The 19122-nt window shown below is 37.5% G+C and overlaps 1 long non-coding RNA gene across 1 annotated transcript in view; it reads left to right on the top strand.

Moving 5' to 3' along the window:
- LOC136148095 (uncharacterized) overlaps positions 1-18375 on the top strand; it is a 57362-nt gene extending 38987 nt beyond the window's left edge. Inside the window, exons 3-4 of the long non-coding RNA XR_010659437.1 lie at positions 4730-4852; positions 17953-18375. This is a non-coding gene — a long non-coding RNA (uncharacterized lncRNA). The remainder of the gene's footprint in view (positions 1-4729; positions 4853-17952) is intronic.
- The last annotated feature ends 747 nt before the right edge of the window (positions 18376-19122 follow it).

Here is a 19122-nt window from a genome sequence, read left to right as displayed (position 1 = left end):
ACATATTATATGTCAGAGAAACCTTCTCACCAGAACACTGCTCATTCACAAGATGTCTGAAAAAACAGGACAGCACCAAAATGCAGTTGGCCCATCGCTAATTTTTTTCATAATTTATCTGAATTGAAGTTTGAAGCAAATGTACATTTCAAGGTGCATCAATTCCTTTCCAAAGTATTCCAATGCAAGATGTAGAACATTTCTGAGGGATTACACAACTGGGCTGTAGCCAAATAGCATAGGGCTTCCACCACCCCAGGCAGTAATCTTGAAATGAACATCCTGGAATAACTAATTACTATTATACATTTTGTGGTTTCAAAACTTAAAAAAAGAATCAAGGCAAAAGTTCACATATGAGTGCTCAGTTGGATTAATGGAACAGTTCTGACCTCACTGGCCACCAATCAGGAAGAATGAAATATATCGAGCATCTTAGTACAACCACACAATTCATATAACAATGGCATAAATATCATAAACTGCTGTTAAATGGGAAACATGTTGACCCGTGTCATAAAATCCTTGAACCACAATGAATATCTTCAAAAATGATTTGTATTCCCTTGCTTATCCAAACTCTGATTCTCATTTATTTGATATTTTGAGACAAGAAATTCAAATGCAATATAGTCCCTAAACATGTTACTTCTGTGGTAGAACAATATAAAAGTTACAAAATGCCCAGGTTTTTCTTCCCCTCTTTAAAGCTAATGAATAATCTCTTAAAATGTACTAGATCTGCAAAGATTTAAAATAAGCAACTTTTATCCATGTATGTGATTCCACTTAAGCTGGTAGTAAATGACAAAATAGGCCAAACACAGAACTTCATTTTACATTTATGTTCAGAGTCAAGGTCTGAATGAAAATCATAAATAATAAACTTTCTCTTATACACACACATACATATACATCGACACACATACATATGCAAATATATGCATATATACACATATACAAACATTCCTGCATGAAAGGATCGTTTAAAGAATGTGAAGCTAGTTTTAATGAATAATTTAAAATGTTTGAGCTTCAGAAGGAAAATAGAGTATGCTGAATTAAAAATGCTATATTTTATATAAATATTAAAAAATTTTTGAAAAATCAGTGGAAAGACTTTACTTAAAAGAGATCTAAAGTCAATGCTTCTGTGAGGTACTTCAAAGTAATACTTTATTTCTATGATATACAGTATCCTAGAATTACAAAATAGTAACAAACATTTTGACACTCTGCATTATTCTAACTGCTTCACAACTATAAATTTATTTAATCCTCACAACAAACTTGTGACATAGGTACTATTATTATCACCTTCATTTCACAGACAAGAAAACTGGTGCAAAAAAGTTAAGAAATATGTCCAAGATCAATGAACTAGTAAATGTCAGATATGAGTTTTGAAAACAGAAGTCTGAAAGCAGAATCAGTAATCTAAGCTACTATCTCATAATGCCTTCCTCAAAATGCTACTACAGTGGACCACTGAACAACAGTTTGAACTGCGTGGGTCCACTAATACACAGATTTTTTTTCAATAGATATATTGGAAAATTTTTTGAAAAGTTGCAGCAGTTTGAAAAAAAAAAAAAGACAAACCATGTAGCCTAGAAATATCAAAAAAATTAAAAGATTATGTCATGAATGCATAAATATATGTACATACTAGTCTATTTGACCATCCACACCATAAAACACACACAAATCTATGATACAAAGTTAATCTTTATCAAAAAAGTATACACATAAACACTGACACTAACACACAATACAAGGTGCCATTTGCAGTTGAGAGAAATGTAAACAAAGGGAAAGATGCAGTGCTAAATCGTAACTGCATAAAAATAACTAACACATACTGCAGTGCTGTTATAATTTTGTAGCCACCTCCTGTTGGCTATTGTGGTGAGCTCCTGTTGTATTAGCTGAAAATACCATGTGACACTAGTCATCTCCTTATGAGCAGTTTGTCTCTCCAGTAAACAATCTATCTCAATTAAAAGTGATCTCTTATGGCTCTTGCATACTTTTCATTGTGCTTAGCATAATACCATACACATCTTGAATAACACCATGAGACCCATACAACTTGCTACTAGTGATCCTGGAAGAGATCCCAACAAGCATAGGAAAGTCACGACATTGCAAGAAAAGGTTAAATTGCTTGATATACACTATAGATCAAGGTCTGCAGTTATGGCCACACATCCTATCAAGATAAATTAATCCAGGATAAGGACCACTGTGAAAAAAAAAGGGGGGGAACATAAATTCATCAAGCTGTCACTGCAATTATACCAGTAGGTGAGGAAACCTTGTACTTTTTGCAAAGTAGCTTTTTATCTCATACTGAAAATGTAGCTTTTATGTGGGTGCAGGATTGATATAATAAAGATATGTTTATGTAGATTCTAATATGACTTCAAAATCAAAGTCATTTTATGACAACTTAAAAAAGAGAAGAATCTAAAGCTAGAGAGTTTAAAGTCAGCAAAAGATGGTTTGGTAATTTTAGGAGGTTTGGCTTTAAAAATATCAAGATAGACAAGAGAAGCAACGTCTAGCGGCCAAGAGACAGCAAACCAGCTCCCAAATGCCATTAAGGGAATCACTGGGGAGAAAGACATCTACTTGAACAGTTTACCGATACAGACAAAAGTGTCCTATTGTGGTTAAAAAAGAAAGAAAGAAAGAAATTCCACAAATGACATTTATTAGTAAGGAAGAGAAGTGACACCAGAATTTAAGGCAGGAAGGCATAGGGTAACTCTATTCCTTGATGCAAGTGCAGTCAGGTTTATGATAAGCACTTTCCTTTCCTATAAAGCTGCTAACACTTGAACCTTAAAGGGAAAAGATAATATCAGTTACTCGTCTTTTAGTTTTACAACAAAAGAAGACCTGAATGAGAACCCTTTTGATTTATGAAAGTCACTCAGTTGTGTCCAACTCTTTGCGACCCCAAGGACTATACAGTCCATGGAATTCTCCAGGCCAGAATACTGGAGTGGGTAGCCTTTCCCTTCTCCAGAGGGTTCCCAACCCAGGGATGGAACCCAGGTCTCCTACATTCAGGCAGACTGCTTACCAGCTGAGCCACAAAGGGACCCCTTTTGCTGTATAGATTGGCTCCATCCACACCTTGTCCCTGAAGTCAGGAAGTACATTGCCAGTGAGGGACAGCCTTATAAAGTTCTTTTGATACTTGACAATGCCCCTAGCCAAAGTCATCAAAGCACTGTCCCCAAACACACTGTCTCTAATTCAGGTTCTAGATCAGAGAGTCATAAAGACTTTTAAGGCTCATTACACGCTATGGAAAGTATTATCAATGCTATGGAAGAGAGCTCCACTAGAGGGATTACCACGAAAGTCTGTAAGGATTACACCATTTAAGATGCCATTGTTGTTCTAGAAAAAATTGTGGAAGCTATCAAATCTGAAACAATAAATTTCCGTGGGAGGAAACTTTGTCCAAATGTTGTGCATGACTTCACAGAGTTTACAACAGAGCCAATCAAGGAAATCAAGAAAGATTGTGGATATGGCAAAAAGGTAGGGGGAAGGATTTAGGATATGGATCTTAGAGAAATTCAAATGTTAATAGACTCTTTACCAAAGGAATTATCAGAAGATGACTAAAAGTGATTCATGCTTCCAAACCAGTGCCAGATAATGAGAAAGCAGTGCTAGAAAACAAATTCACATTAGACGTGTGGCAGAAGGGTTCTGATTACTCAAGACTGCTTCTGATTTCTTTTACACATGAAGGAAATGGCAACTCACTCCAGTATTCTTGCTTGGAGAATCCCATGGAGAGAGGAGGACTTGAAGGCTACAGTCCATGGGGTCACAAAGAGTTGGACTCTATTGAGCGACTAGGCACAATATGAACAGACTCCAAAATCACTGCAGATGGTGAGTACAGCAACGAAGTAAAAAGACACTTGCCCCTTGGAAGAAAAGCTATGAACAACCTAGACAGAATATTAAAAAGCAGAGACATTACTTTGCCAACAAAGGTCCATCTAGTCAAAGCTATGATTTTTTTCAGTAGTCATACATGGGTATGAGAGTTGAACCATAAAGAAACTTGAGCATTGAAGAATTGATGTTTTTGAACTGTGGTGTCAGAGAAGATTTTTGAGAGTCCCTTGGACTACAAGGAGATCAAATCAGTCAAACGTAAAGGAAATCAGTCCTGAGTATTCACTGGAAGGACTGATGATGAAGATGAAGCTCTAAGACTTTGGCCACCTGATGAGAAGAGCTGACTCATTAGAAAAGACCTTGATGATGGGAAGATTGAAGGCAGGAGGAGAAGAAAATGACAGAGGATGAGATGGTTGGATGGCATCACCAACTCAACGGACATGAGTTTGAGCAAGTGCTGGGAGTTGGTGATGGACAGGCAAGCCTGGTGTGCTGCAGTCCATGGGGTCACAAAGAGTCAGACACAATTGGGTGACTGAACTGACTGACAATATGAACCCTTCTATGATACAGGCACTGAAACTAAAGCAAATGGTGGAAGGATTGGAACCACAAAGAAATATTTTTAGAGAAATGAAAAACCAAAAAAGTTAGGCAGAAATTACTATGTATATCTGTAAAGTTACACAAAGTCTGCCTGTCTTTCCTATCCCCACTTCCACCTCCTCCACTGCTTCTACCTCTGCCACCCTGAGATAGCAAAACCAACCTCTTCTCTTCTTTTTCCTCATAGGCTTACTCAACATGAAAATGAGGATGAAGACCTCATCTCATGATAAAGACCTCACCTTATGATGATCCACTTCCACCCAGTGAAGAATAAATAATCACCATGCCACATAAACCTATCTGTTGGGTACGTCTGTGAGTGTTGCCATGTGAAAATATAACAGTGTGGCAAGAACTGTATGAGATGTTTTGATATCATCATCTTAACATGAAGTCATTCGTCATTATTAAATCATTAATCATTCATCATTAACATGAAGTATTCACGGTACAGAACACTGTGCGCTAGACTCATGTTACAGTACATAGTCCATGCCTTACATACACATAGGTAAGTGATATTTAATATAAAATTAATAATAATGTGTTGGTTCCATTATTATTTCATAACTTTCCTTTCAAAGGATTACATTACTGTCCATTATGCCTGTCTCTCAGCCTCTCTTCACAGGTAAATTTTAAATATAATAATGTTTCCTGGAACTTTCCTGGTGATCTAGTAGTTGAGAATCTGCCTTCCCCATACAGGGAACATGGGTTTGATCCCTGGTCCAGGAAGACCCCACATACCACAGGGTAACTAAGCCTGAACACCACAAGTACTGAGTCTCAGGGCCTCAACTAGAGAGTCTGTGTGCTCAACAAAAGATCCCCCGTGACACAACTAAGACCCAATGCAGTCAAACACATAAATTAAGTAAGTAATTTTAAAAATGGTTCCAATAATGCATATGACTACAATACTGTGTGACATAAAATTTTTATCACAATTTATTCATTAGCGTATAGGCTAGGCTAACCTGAAGCTATTCCATCATAAATATTGACAGTGTTGATTAAACTTTTACTTCCACTGATTTCCTTAAGTGACTCTGTGATTTTCTTAGATCTCTAGTCACACTATTTTCTTGTCATGTTCACAATTATTTATAGGTATACAGATTCATGCATCAATAACAAATGAACAGCAATATGACTACTTCATGGTAGCCTAATGAGCTGGATACAATAGTTACAGTTTACGTAGGTCCAACTCTTGTGAGCCCATGGACTGTAGCCCGCCAGGCTCCTCCGTCCATGGAATTATCCAGGCAAAAATACTGGAGTGGGTTGCCATTCCCTTCTCCAAGGGATCTTCCTGACCCAAGGGATCAAACCCAGGTCTCCTGCATTGTAGGCAGATTCTTTACTGTCTGAGCCATCAGGGAAGGACCACCAGAAAAGTGCCTTGCTAATCTTCATTTCTATGTTTTCTAAACAAATGCCCATTATTTTTATAAAAAGAGATAAGTATTTTAATAAATATATTTATTATGCATTATGTATGTCAAGTAGAGAATATATTCAGCAATCATTTAGCAGTTTTAAAAAAATAATCTATTAGCCAATATTTGAGGATTCCTAGGTGGCTCAGTGGTAAAAAATCCACTTGTCAATATAGGAAATGTTGGTTTGATTCCTGGGTCAGGAAGATCCTCTGGAGAAGGGAATGGCAACCCATTCCAGTACTCTTGCCTGAAGAATTCCATGGACAGAGGAGCCTGGCGGGTTACAGTCCATGGGCTCACAAGAGTTGGACCTACATAACCTGTAACTATTGTATCCAGCTCATTAGGCTACCATAAAGCAGTCATATTGGTACTTATTTGTTATTAATGCATAAATCAGTATACCTATAAATAATTTTGAGCATGACAAGAAAATCATGTGACCAGATATTTAAGAAAACCATAAAGAGACTCAATTAAGGAGATCAATGGAAGTAAAAATTTAATCAACAATGTCAAAAATGACAGAAAAGTAGAAACCAAATTATAGGGTAATTTCTAGACCTATAACCAGAGTCAAGTCCCAGCAAGACCATGAGTGTGATTTACAAAATGTTATCACCCATGGAGCTGAAATACACCCCAAAAGAACTGCATGAATTTTCCAATTTAGACCAATAGAAATCCAGGTAAAAATGTGTGGGAATTGATCTTTTTTTTTTTTTTAAAGATAAAAAATTAAGGAGTTGAGATGAAGTCATTGATATGGGCCCATTAAACAGAAATCCCAGATTTGATGTCTTAGCTTGAAAAGGGCCAGGAATGGCTCTGAATTTTGCTCAGTTGACTGACTGAAGTATAAACCCAAAGGTGTTGTACATTAAATGAAGCTGAAATGCCAGAACTTCCTTTATAAAGCAGGGGCCAGCAAACCTTTTCTGTAAAAAGTCAGATGTTTTTTTTTTTTGTTTGTTTTTTTTACTTTGCAGGCCATATTCTCTGTCACAACTATTCATCTCTGCCATTGTGGCATGAAAGTAGGTATAGAAAATATGTAAATATATGGAAAAGACTGTGTTCTAATAAAACCATTTACAAAACAGACAGTAGGCTGTATTTGGCCCGTGGGCTATAGTTTTCTGAAACCTGCTATAGAGGAAGATAGCCAATTGCTTAGGGATATTGGGATATTAGAATGGATTTATATGAAAGAAACGTTCACCTACCTCTTGCGGGTCCAGAGAACATGCCCTGTGCCATAGCTGTGAGGAATAAGTGAGCACTAGCATCGTTAAAGAGCCTTGTAATGGCCCTTCTGTGTAGGCTAGAAATTACACTGGAAACCAGCACCATCAAACTGAGATTTCTAAATACAAAGAGAATAGACAGCTCCCAGGCCAGCAGTTGCCACTGCCCACAAGTTGAGACTACCACCTGGCCTCTGGCTCCTCCTATCACTGAATCAGCCAGCAAAGAAATGGGGGGCTCTGCTACCTGGGTGACGGATCCTGATTATCAAGGTAAATGTGAAAATGACAATCAGGGTAGGGAGGAATATTTCCAAAATTCAGGAGCTCATCAAGGGCACTTCTAGTACTTCTATGTCCTATTGTGAAAGTCAACAGAGAACTACAAAAACCCAGTTTAGCCAGGGTTGTCAGTACCCCATACGACTCAGGAGTGAAAATTTTGGTAAGCATACCATGCAAAGAATCACAGCTCAACTCAGGTGCTTGCTGAGAGCAAAGGAATATGGAACGAGTAGTACAATAAGGCAGTAGTAAATACCAGTGATGACCACACAAGTAGCTGCAGAAATGAGGACTACAGTAGATATGGTTTTTCCTTCTTATTTTGATATGAATAGGTTTGTGTGTATAAGCTATATACAAATTAGTCATCATATATGTATGATATGTATCTCAGCATACAGAACATTTATACATGTATATAATAAGCAGTGGACATCCCTGGTTACTCAGACAGTAAAGCATCTGCCTACAGTGTGGGAGACCCGGGTTCAATCCCTGGGTCAGAAAGATCTCCTGGAGAAGGAAATGTAAACCCACTCCAGTATTCTTGCCTGAAAAATCCCATGGATGGAGGAGCCTGGTAGGCTACACTTCACGGGTCGCAGAGTCGGACACAACTGAGCGACTTCACTTTCACTTTAATAACCAAACACATATATATATATGTCTGAAAGTGAAAGTGAATGTTGCTCAGTCATGTCCAACTCTTTGCAACCCCATGGACTGACTACATAGTACATGGAATTCTCCAGGCCAGAACACTGGAGTGGGTAGTCTATCCCTTCTCCAGCGGACCTTCCCGACCCAGGAACTAACCCAGGGTCTCCTGCATTGCAGGGGGATTCTTTACCAACTGAGCTATCAGAGAAGCCTATATATATATATGGTGTGTGTGTGTGTGTGTGTGTGTGTGTGTATGTAAGCTATCAGAAGAAAAAATGTATATATATTTGTTTTCTTCCCCTCTCTCATCCTCTTATTATCTAACATACGGTACATTGATACTAACTCACTCTTTATCTTGGAAGCTGAAGGACTAACCATGGGAAGGTAGAGAAATTGCAGACCTGCCCTCTGCCTCATGTTACGTGATATATAATTTACATATCTATAATACATATATATATGTAACTTATATAGGATTATATATAACTATATATACACTATTAGCATATATAAAACTATATATATCCATAGTTGTAAAACCCAACATTTCTCTTTATATATATAAAGTTACAGTTATATATGACTCTATATAACTATATATATATGATTATATAACTTAACTTTATATATGTAAATATATAAAGAGAGAAAAGACATATTCGAAGCGCAGAGAGAGGTACAATAATGAAATTGGAGAACTCCTGGAGTGAAGATGTGATCTTTAGAACACAGGTGGTAAGATTTAAAGACATAGACAAACAATTTTTTCTCTAAACTGAAGGGAAAAGAGCTATTTAAGAAAACAAATATCAACACAGAGACAGTATCAGATTTGAGAATATTAGCTGATGGGAAAAAAGATAAGTTCTTCTGCAAAGGGAAAACGAGAATGCTATAAACTGGAGTTTAATGGTAGTTAAGGTTCAGGGAAAATGGTGTGAAATTCTCCTAATAGCAAACAATTACATACTTTTCAGTTCAGTTCAGTCCCTCAGTCGTGTGCAACTCTTTGCGATCCCATGGACTAGAGCACACCAGGTCTCCCTGTCCATCACCAACTCCTGCAGTGTACTCAAACTCATGCCCATTGAGTCAGTGATACCATCCATCTCATACTCTGTCACCCCCTGTTCCTTCCACCTTCAATCTTCCCCAGCATCGGGGGCTTTTCAAATGAGTCAGCTCTTCTCATCAGGTGGCCAAAGTATTGGAGTTTCAGTTTCAACATCAGTCCTTCCAATGAATACTCAGGACTGATTTCCTTTAGGAAAGACTAGTTGGACATCCTTGCAATCCAAGGGACTCTCAAGAGTCTTCTCCAACACCACAGTTCAAAAGCATCAATTCTTTCGTGCTCAGTTTTCTTTACAATCCAACTCTCACATCCATACATGACTATTGGAAAAACCATAGCCTTGACTAGACGGACCTTTGTCAGCAAAGTAAATGTCTCTGCTTTTTAATATGCTGTCTAGGTTGGTCATAACTTTCCTTCCAAGGAGTAAGCGTCTTTTAATTTCATGGCTGCACTCACAATCTGTGTTGATTTTGGAGCGCAAAAAGATAAAGTCTGTTACGTTTCCACAGTTTCCCTATCTATTTGCCATGAAGTGATGGGACCAGATGTCATAATCCTGGTTTTCTGAATGTTAAGCTTTAAGCCAACTTTTTCACTCTCCTCTTTGACTTTACCAAGAGGTTTTTTGGTTCCACTTCACTTTCTGCCATAAGGGTGGTCATCTGCATATCTGAGGTTATTGATATTTCTCCCTGCAAACGTGATTCCACCTTGTGCTTCATCCAGCCCAGTGTTTCTCATGATGTACTCTGCATATAAGTTAAAAAGGCAGGGTGACAATATACAGCCTTGACGCACTCCTTTTCCTATTTGGAACCAGTCTGTTGTTCCATGTCCAGTTCTAACTGTTGCTTCCTGACCTGCATACAGATTTTTTTCAAGAGGCAGGTCAGGTGGTCTGGTATTCCAATTTTTTAAAGATTTTCCCACAGTTTATTGTGATCCACACAGTCAAAAGATTTGGGATAGTCAATAAAGCAAAAATAGATGTTTTTCTGGAACTCTCTTGCTTTTTCAATGATCCATCAGATGTTGACAACTTGATCTCTGGTTCCTCTGCCTTTTCTAAAACCAGCTTGAACATCTGGTAGCTCACGGTTCACATATTGTTGAAGGCTGACATGGAGAATTTTGAGCATTACTTTACTAGCATGTGAGATGGGTGCAATTATGTGGTAGTTTGAGCATTCTTTGGGATTGCCTTTCTTAGGGATTGGAATGAAAACTGACCTTTTCCAATCCTGTGGCCACTGCTGAGTTTCCCAAATTTACTGGCATATTGAGTGCAGCACTTTCACAGCATCATCTTTCAGGATTTGAAATAGCTCAACTAGAATTCCATCACCTCCACTAGCTTTGTTCGTAGTGATGCTTCCTAAGGACCACTTGATTTCACATTCCAGGATGTCTGGCTCTAGGTGAGCGATCACACCATCATGATTATCTGGGTCATGAAGATCTTTTTTGTACAGTTCTTCTGTGTATTCTTGTCACCTCTTCTTAATATCTTCTGCTTCAGTTAGGTCCATACCATTTCTGTCCTTTATGGAGCCCATCTTTGCATGAAATATTCCCTTGGTATCTCTAATTTTCTTGAAGAGATCTCTAGTCTTTCCCATTCTATTGTTTTCCTCTATTTCTTTGCACTGATCACTGAGGAAGGCTTTCTTATCTCACCTTGCTATTCTTTGGAACTCTGCATTCAAATGGGTATATCTTCTCTTTTCTCTTTTGCCTTTTGCTTCTCTTCTTTTCACAGCTCTTTGTAAGGCCTCCTCAGACAGCCATTTTGCTTTTTTTGCATTTCTTTTTCTTGGGGATGGTCTTGACCCCTGTCTCCTGTACAGTGTCACAAACCTCCATCCACAGTTCATCAGGCACTCTATCTATCAAATCTAATCCCTTAAATCTATTTCTCTCTTCCACTGTAAAATAATTAGGGATTTGATTTAGGTCATACCTGAATGGTCAAGTGGTTTTCCCTCATGTCTTCAATTTAAGTCTGAATTTGGCAATAAGGAGTTCATGAGCTGAGCCACAGTCAACTCCCAGTCTTGTTTTTGCTGACTGTTTAGAGCTTCTCAATTTTGTCTGCAAAGAATATAATCAGTTTGATTTCGGTGTTGACCATCTGGTTATGTCAATGTGTAGAGTCTTCTCTTGTGTAGTTGGAAGAGGGTGTTTGCTATGACCAGTGCGTTCTCTTGGCAAAACTCTATTAGCCTTTGCCCTGCTTCATTCTGTACTCCAAAGCCAAATTTTCCTGTTACTCCAGGTGTTTCTTGACTTCCTACTTTTACACACTTTTAAAGTTTAGCAAAACTGATGTAGACGGTGATGATTTTTATGAATTCATCCTACTTAAGGCCTCTTCTTGTATCTTTCCCCTTCTATCAGAAACCTAAGTGGTAGCAAGCATTATGGGGAATTCAGAGCTAAGATACAGCAGAAGATAAAGCAGAAGCTAAGGGCCTAGGAGGCTAGGGTGATCTTAGGGAGTATCATTAAAGGAGAGTATCATGGGCTTCCCTAGGAGATCAGACAGTAAAGATCTGTGTGCTATATAGTGACCATTTCGGGTGAGGATTTTACTGAGCTGGAATGGCCCATTGGATAGATGTGCTCTGAGCTGTGTGTTTGTTTTGTTGTGGGTGAGCAACAGGCTCCCTAAATATTATAAATTAGGAGGGAAAAAAGTAATATGTAAAAGTATCACAGAGATAAACATCAAGCTCAAAGCTTGACGGTATCATGGTGTTCTGTGACAGTAAGATGACGGTGTTGAGGCAACTGAGTTGAGACAACAGTTCTAAGAATATGTACTGCAATTTAAAGTAATATTTTAGATAATTTTACTGTAGCCTCTGCTTCCCATAAAAGCTGATGAGGAAAATGCCTGACTCACCCCCAAGTCTGTTCTCCCAGCTGTTGATTTAGAAACAATTTCAGTTGCACATTTCTCTCTCTAAACTTTTCTAAGCATGACACTTTAACACTCTCCAATGCCCTGTTGTTTTAAAGAAACAGCATTATCTTTCTTTATATCTCACATATCTTGTGTTATTTGTATGGAATCTCACACATTCTATGATTGTATTTGAGTTATTTAAATGTGCATTAAAGCTCTGAGAAATCTAGGAAGGAAGTTATTCTCTATAGGTTTGCTATTTATCACAATTCCTTCTATAAATACTAGAACTTATTATTGATTCCATTATTAAAATGAAGATTCACATTGTAAAAAAATGAGATGCTAGCTGTATATGAGTCCATGGATATTATTTACTTTAATTTGCCTGAATCATTTCTTGACTCACCAGTAACCTCCTCACATAAATAAGCACTTGAGTTCACTGTAGGATCAGGTCAAACTAACTCATTTGAGTATCATTTGACTACTTCTTTCCTCTTTAAGTATTACCCCTAAAAATTTTTCATTTGGTAACTTTTTTTGGACAAAATGTCTTTGTAAGTCCTCTCTAATCATAAAAACATACTAAGAATCTCCAAGAGCCTATCACTTTCAAGATACAGTCACTTTTACTGCTATTATCATAAAAGAATTGCATGCTGTGCTTGGTATAGACTGTTAAGCCCTGAGGCATGGACCATGTCATCCTTCATGATTTTTGAAGTTTGGGAATTTTTTTTATAGCACTGAGTACACAGTTTGTGCTCAACAAATGATAAATAACAATAATGGATTTCATTTGCAGATGCAATCATTTGAGAAATGAAGGTTTTTTCATACAAGCTGATCAACACATTCTCCCTCTACTCAGGGGGAAATGTCCTAACCCTTCCCCAGGTTAGGCCAGATACACAGTTTATTCTCAGGCACATATCCTATAGTACTTCAGGATACTAAAAAAGTCAGCAATAATGTAAAATTCATGGGTATGATGGTATATTGTGTGGTAACAGCAAATACACAAATGCATTTAAGCATATTACCACAGTTTCGGGCCAGGAGGCAATTACATGCCCAGAGCAACAAGCTACCAACACTGACTATTAAAAGATACAGAAAGTACAGTGTCTGATATTAACTAGTTCACTCAGATTACTGAAAACTACATTGTTTATTTTTTAACTCACTCAATTTTCAATGTGAATTTATTAAGTACCTACCATATGCCCAGAGCCATTCTAGCAACAATTACAAGCAGATTAACAACACCCACTTCCTTCTCCAAAGGAGTCCACAGTTTTATGTGGATAGATGTATTTTTTGTTGTTCAGTCTCTAAGTCATGTCTGACTCTTTCTACCCTATGAACTGCAGCATTGCAGACTTCCCTATCCTTCACTGTCTCCTGGAGTTTGCTCAAACTTATATCCATTGAGTCAGTGATGCTATCTAACCATCTCATCCTCTGCCGCCCCTGTCTTCTCTTGCCCTCAATCTTTTCCAGAATCAGAGTCTTTTCCAATGAGTTGACTCTTTGCATCAATGGCCAAAGTATTGGAGCTTCAGCATCAGTCCTTCCATTGAACATTCAGGGTTGATTGCCTTTAGGATTGACTGGTTTGATCTCCTTCCTGTGTAAGAGACTCTCAAGAGTCTTCTCCAGCACCACAGTTTGAAGGCATCAGTTCTTTGGCACTCAGCCTTCTTTATGGTCCAGCTCTCACATCCATACATGACTACTGGAAAAACCATAGCTATGACTATATGGACCTTTGTCAGCAAAATGATGTGGGTTTTTTTTTGTTTGTTTGTTTGAAGGATAATTGCTTTACAGAATTTTGCTGTTTTCTGTCAAACCTCAACATGAATCAGCCACAGGTATACATATATCCCCTCCCTTTTGAACCTTCCTCCTCCCTCCCTCCCCATCCCACCCCTCTAGGTTGATACAGAGCCCCTTTCTGAGTTTCCTGAGCCACACAGCAAATTCCCATTGGCTGTCTATTTTACATTTTTACATATGGTAATATGTTTCCATGCTACTCTATCCATACAGCTCACCCTATCCTCCCCTCCCTCCACGTGTCCATAAGTCTATTCTCTATGTCTGTTTCTCCATTATTGCCCTATAAATAAATTCTTCAGTACCATTTTTCCAGAGTCCGTATATATGTGTTAGAATACAGTATTTATCTTTCTCTTTCTGACTCACTCCACCCTGTATGATAGGTTCTAGTTTCATCCACCTCATTAGAACTGACTCAAATGTGTTCCTTTTAATAGCTGAGTAATATTCCATTGTGTATATGTACCACAATTTCTTTATCCATTCATCTGTTGATGGACATCTAGGTTGCTTCCATGTTCTAGCTATTGTAAATAGTGCTGCAATGAACAATGAGATACAAGTGTATCTTTCAACTTTGGTTTCCTCAGGGTATATGCCTAGCTGTGGGATTACTGGGTCCTATTATTCCCAGTTTTTTAAAGAATCTCCATACCATCTTCCATAGTGGTTGCATCAATTTACATTCCCACCAACAGTGCAAGGGTGTTCCCTTTTCTCCACTCCCTCTCCAGCATTTACTGTTTATAGACTTTTAATGATGGTCATTCTGACTGGTGTGAGGTGATATCTCATTGCAGTTTTGATTTTAATTTCTCTAATAATGAGCGATATTGAGCATCTTTTCATGTGTTTGTTAGCCATCTGTATGTCTTTGGAGAAATGTCTGTTTAGGTCTTTTCCCCATTTTTTGATTGGGTTGTCTGTTTTTCTGGTATTGAGTTATATGAGCTGCTTGTATATTTTGGAAATTAATCCTTTGTCAGTTATTTCATTTGCTATCATTTTTTCCCATTCTGAGGGTTGTTTTTTTACCTTGCTTATAGTTTTCTTTGCTGTGCAAAAGCTTTTAAGTTTAATCAGGTCCCACTTGCTCACTTTTGTTTTTATTTCCGTTACTCTAGGAGGTGGGTTATAGAGGATCTTGCTTTGATTTATGTCACTGAGTGTTCTGCCTATGTTCTCCTCTAAGAGTTTTATAGTTTCTGGTCTTAAATTTAGATCTTTAATCCACTTTGAGTTTATCTTTGTGTATGGTGTTAGGAAGTGTTCTAATTTAATTCTTTTACATGTAGCTGTCCAGTTTTGCCAGCACCATTTATTGAAGATGCTGTCTTTTCCCCATTGCATATTTTTGCCTCCTTTGTCAAAAATATGGTACCCATAGATGCATGGCTTTATTTCTGGGCTTTCTATCTTGTTCCATTGGTCTATATTTCTGTTTTTGTACCAGTGCCATACTGTCTTGATGACTGTAGCTTTGTAGTATAACCTGAAGTCAGGAAGCTTGATTCCTCCAGCTTCATTCTTCTTTCTCAAGACTGCTTTGGCTATTCAGGGTCTTTTGTGTTTCCATATGAATTGTGAAAGTTTTTGTTCTAGTTCTGTGAAAAATGACATTGGTAATTTGATAGGGATTGCATTAAACCTGTAGATTGCATTTGGTAGTATAGTAATTTTCACAATATTGATTCTTCCTACCCAGGAACATGGACTATCCCTACATCTGTTTATGTCATCTTTGATTTCTTGAATTAGTGTCTTAAAATTTTCCATGTACAGTTCTTTTGTCTCCTTAGGTAAGTTTACTCCTAGATGTTTAATTCTTTTTGTTGAAATGGTGAATGGAATTGATTCCTTAATTGCTCTTTCTGATTTTTCAACTATTATATAGAAATGCAAGTGATTTCTGTGTATTGATTTTGTATCCTGAAACTTTGCTAAATTCACTGCTTAGCTCTAGTAATTTTCTGATACTATCTTTAGGGTTTTCTATGTACAGTATCATGTCATCTACAAACAGTTGGAGCTTTACTTCTTTTCAGATCTGGATTCCTTTTATTTCTTTTCCTCCCTGATTTTTGTAGCTAGGACTTCCAGAACTATGTTGAATAACAGTGGCAAAAGTGGACACCCTTGTCTTGGATGTCTGTGTTTCTTAATAAATAATTACAATAAAGGATGGTGAGATAGAAGTTCACATAGTAATTAGTATAATGTACCATTAAAACACAGAGAAAGAAACACTAAATTTTGTTGATTCCTGAATTTTTCAATGTAGTTTTCTCATAGCAAAGTACTTACATTACAAAAAATTACATTCCCATCTTTCACACAACACAAATTTATGTCAGAAGTGTGTCTTCTCTTGTATACCCATACCACTATAACTCTGTTTATTGCTTTATTTTCTCTTCATAAACTTTTCATAGAAAAGAACAATCTCACTTCTAAGATTCATGCTACCATGATTATTGTACAAACTAAATTTGTACAGAATTATTGTACAAACTGGCCTCCGTGCGTCCGCTCTTATGCCTAGTTCATTCTATTGTCAATGTAACCTGTAGGGTGATCTTATTTAAACAGAAGTAGGATCATGCCATATTCCTACTAAACCCTCCAATTGTTTCACATCTCATTCCAAGCAAAAGCCAAACAAATTACAATGGCAAATCAATCAATTGATGTATCCCACATCACCATGCCCTCTCCCCCTCTGATTTCAAACCCAGTTTTTCCCATGATGTGCTCTACTCCAGCCCATTGCTATCCTTCATAAATGATGCTGATCATTGTCTGCCCTTAAGTCCTTGTACTTATATTCCCTTGCTTCAAGTGCTCTTCATATATAACCACATCCACACTCACTGTTCAGCCTCTCACCTGTCCTCACTTCACGTTATTTACTCAACTGTCATCTTCTCAGAAGTAAGGACTTCTATGTGCAGTATATTTAAGCTGCAACCCTCCCTTATTGCCTAGTCCCTATCCATCCTTTATTTTACCCCATAGCATATGTCACCTTTAAATATATTTTGTATTTTTCTTACTCATCCTGCTTAGTCTTAGCTCATCTTATTTACTATGCCTGCCTCACCTTCCTAAAACCACCTAATTGGAATATGAGTCCTGCAAGAACAACTGTTTTCATTGGTTTTATTGTCTTAATTTATATAAGGCAATCAATAGATTCCTGTTTAATGTACTATATATTCACTTCTGGGGTTATTAAGCTTTGTCTTTGAATTAGGCTGTAAGGTCCATAATACAGGAACCAAGTTGCTTTGCTCACTGGTGAATTTTTATACCTAACACTGTCCTTGACCAGGAAATCATTTAAATATAATTTTACCAGTAACAAATGAACAAGTGGATCATGTATTATAGATGATATGCTTATTAAATAATTTGAAAAGATATTTATACTTCTATCACCTTTAAAGTGTCTTACAAATATGCAACCATGAATCAAACTGATTATCTGATAAGATTAATAGCATAATATAACATAAAATAGTGTATATGCATGCTAAGTTGCTTCAGTTATGTCTGACTCTTTGGGAACCTATAGACAGTAATGGTTCAGGCTCCTCTGTCCATGGGATTCTCCAGGCAAGAATACTCGAGTGGGTTTCCATGCCCTCCTCCAGGGTATTTTCCCAACCCAGGGGTCAAAGCTGCATCTCTTATGTTTTCTGTATTGGCAGGCGGGTTCTTGACCACTAGTACCAACTCAGAAGGCATAAAAGTGTATAATTATATAAAACCACTTAATAATTTAGAGTACTAAAAAATAAGTTGACTCTTGTAACAGTGGGTGTAAAATTGTGGGTATATATTATGGTATCTGACTTGTAAAATGTAAAGCATGTCAAACAACTCTACTTATAGTTAAGAGATATATGCATATTTTTTTTAAAAAAGAAAGGACATCCCTGGTGGTGCATTGGATAGGAATCCGCCTGCCAATGCAGGAGACATGGGTTTGATACCTGGTCCAGGAAGATTCTACACGCTGCAGAGCAACTAAGCCGGTGCTCCACAACTACTGAGCCTGCGCACTACGGTCCATGAGTCATAACTACCGAGCCCCTTACACTTTGACTACTGAAGCCTACACATCTAGAGCCTGTGCTCTGCAACAGAAGCCACCACAATGAGAAGCCCGCACACTGCAAGAAAGAGTTGCCCCCACTCACCTCAACTAGAAAAGGCCCATGTGAAGCAATGAAGATCCAGTGTACCCAAAAATAAATAAATTTTAAAAAGGAGGAAGGAAGGAAAGAAAGATGTATGGGAATGATAAATATCAAATTCAGGAGAGGATATACCACTATAAGGAAGGGAAGGGTTTGCAATTAGGAAAAGACCCAAGAGGAATTTTGGTTGAGTTTGTATATTTCCCTTGGGTAAGCCAGTTGTGGAAACACAGAGCTGTTCATTAAAGTATTCTTTACACATTTTTGTTTGTCTGAATAATTTTAAATAAATAAAAACACAAATAAACATGTAAAATATACTACCCACAACCCAAGAGAGCTTTCAACTATCCCCACGTTCTCCCTTTGCTTTACTACCTAAGCAAGCTTTTCAGTGATTCCTGAGACGCATACTCACTTTTAATGCTCAGGTTGCTTGTTCTCCAAGTTTTAGCTTTTTCTACTATGCATGGAATCCTGACTGGTGTTAACATTTGTACACAGAAAAACTGTTTACTCTTAATTGATTTTTATTCTTGAAATTCAGCTGTAATTATCTAATGCTAGCTATCTTCCCACTCTATAACAGCTATAATTAAGGTGAAGTTAGAAATATAGTTAAGTTTCTTTCATCTACGTATCCTGAAAAGTGATCCCTGGAAAATTGCTTGGGAATATACTTTTAGTATAAATCAAGTTTTTTGGGGGGGACTAACCGGTATCACCCATGGTTATATGTGGTTCTTTAACTCTTAATATACAGGTCCCAAAGAACGTGTGGAGGAGTAAACACACTTGCAACGTTTTTGGCACTGAGATTAAAAGCACCAATGAAACTTTTAAATGTGATTATTTTATGTCTCTGGGAGGGCCCACTGTGATATTACAAAATCAC

This window comes from Muntiacus reevesi, chromosome 16 (assembly GCF_963930625.1).
Source record: "Muntiacus reevesi chromosome 16, mMunRee1.1, whole genome shotgun sequence".
Lineage (NCBI taxonomy): Eukaryota > Metazoa > Chordata > Mammalia > Artiodactyla > Cervidae > Muntiacus > Muntiacus reevesi.
The sequence above is the reverse complement of the archived record's forward strand: the minus strand, read 5'-3'. Positions and strand labels throughout refer to the sequence as shown.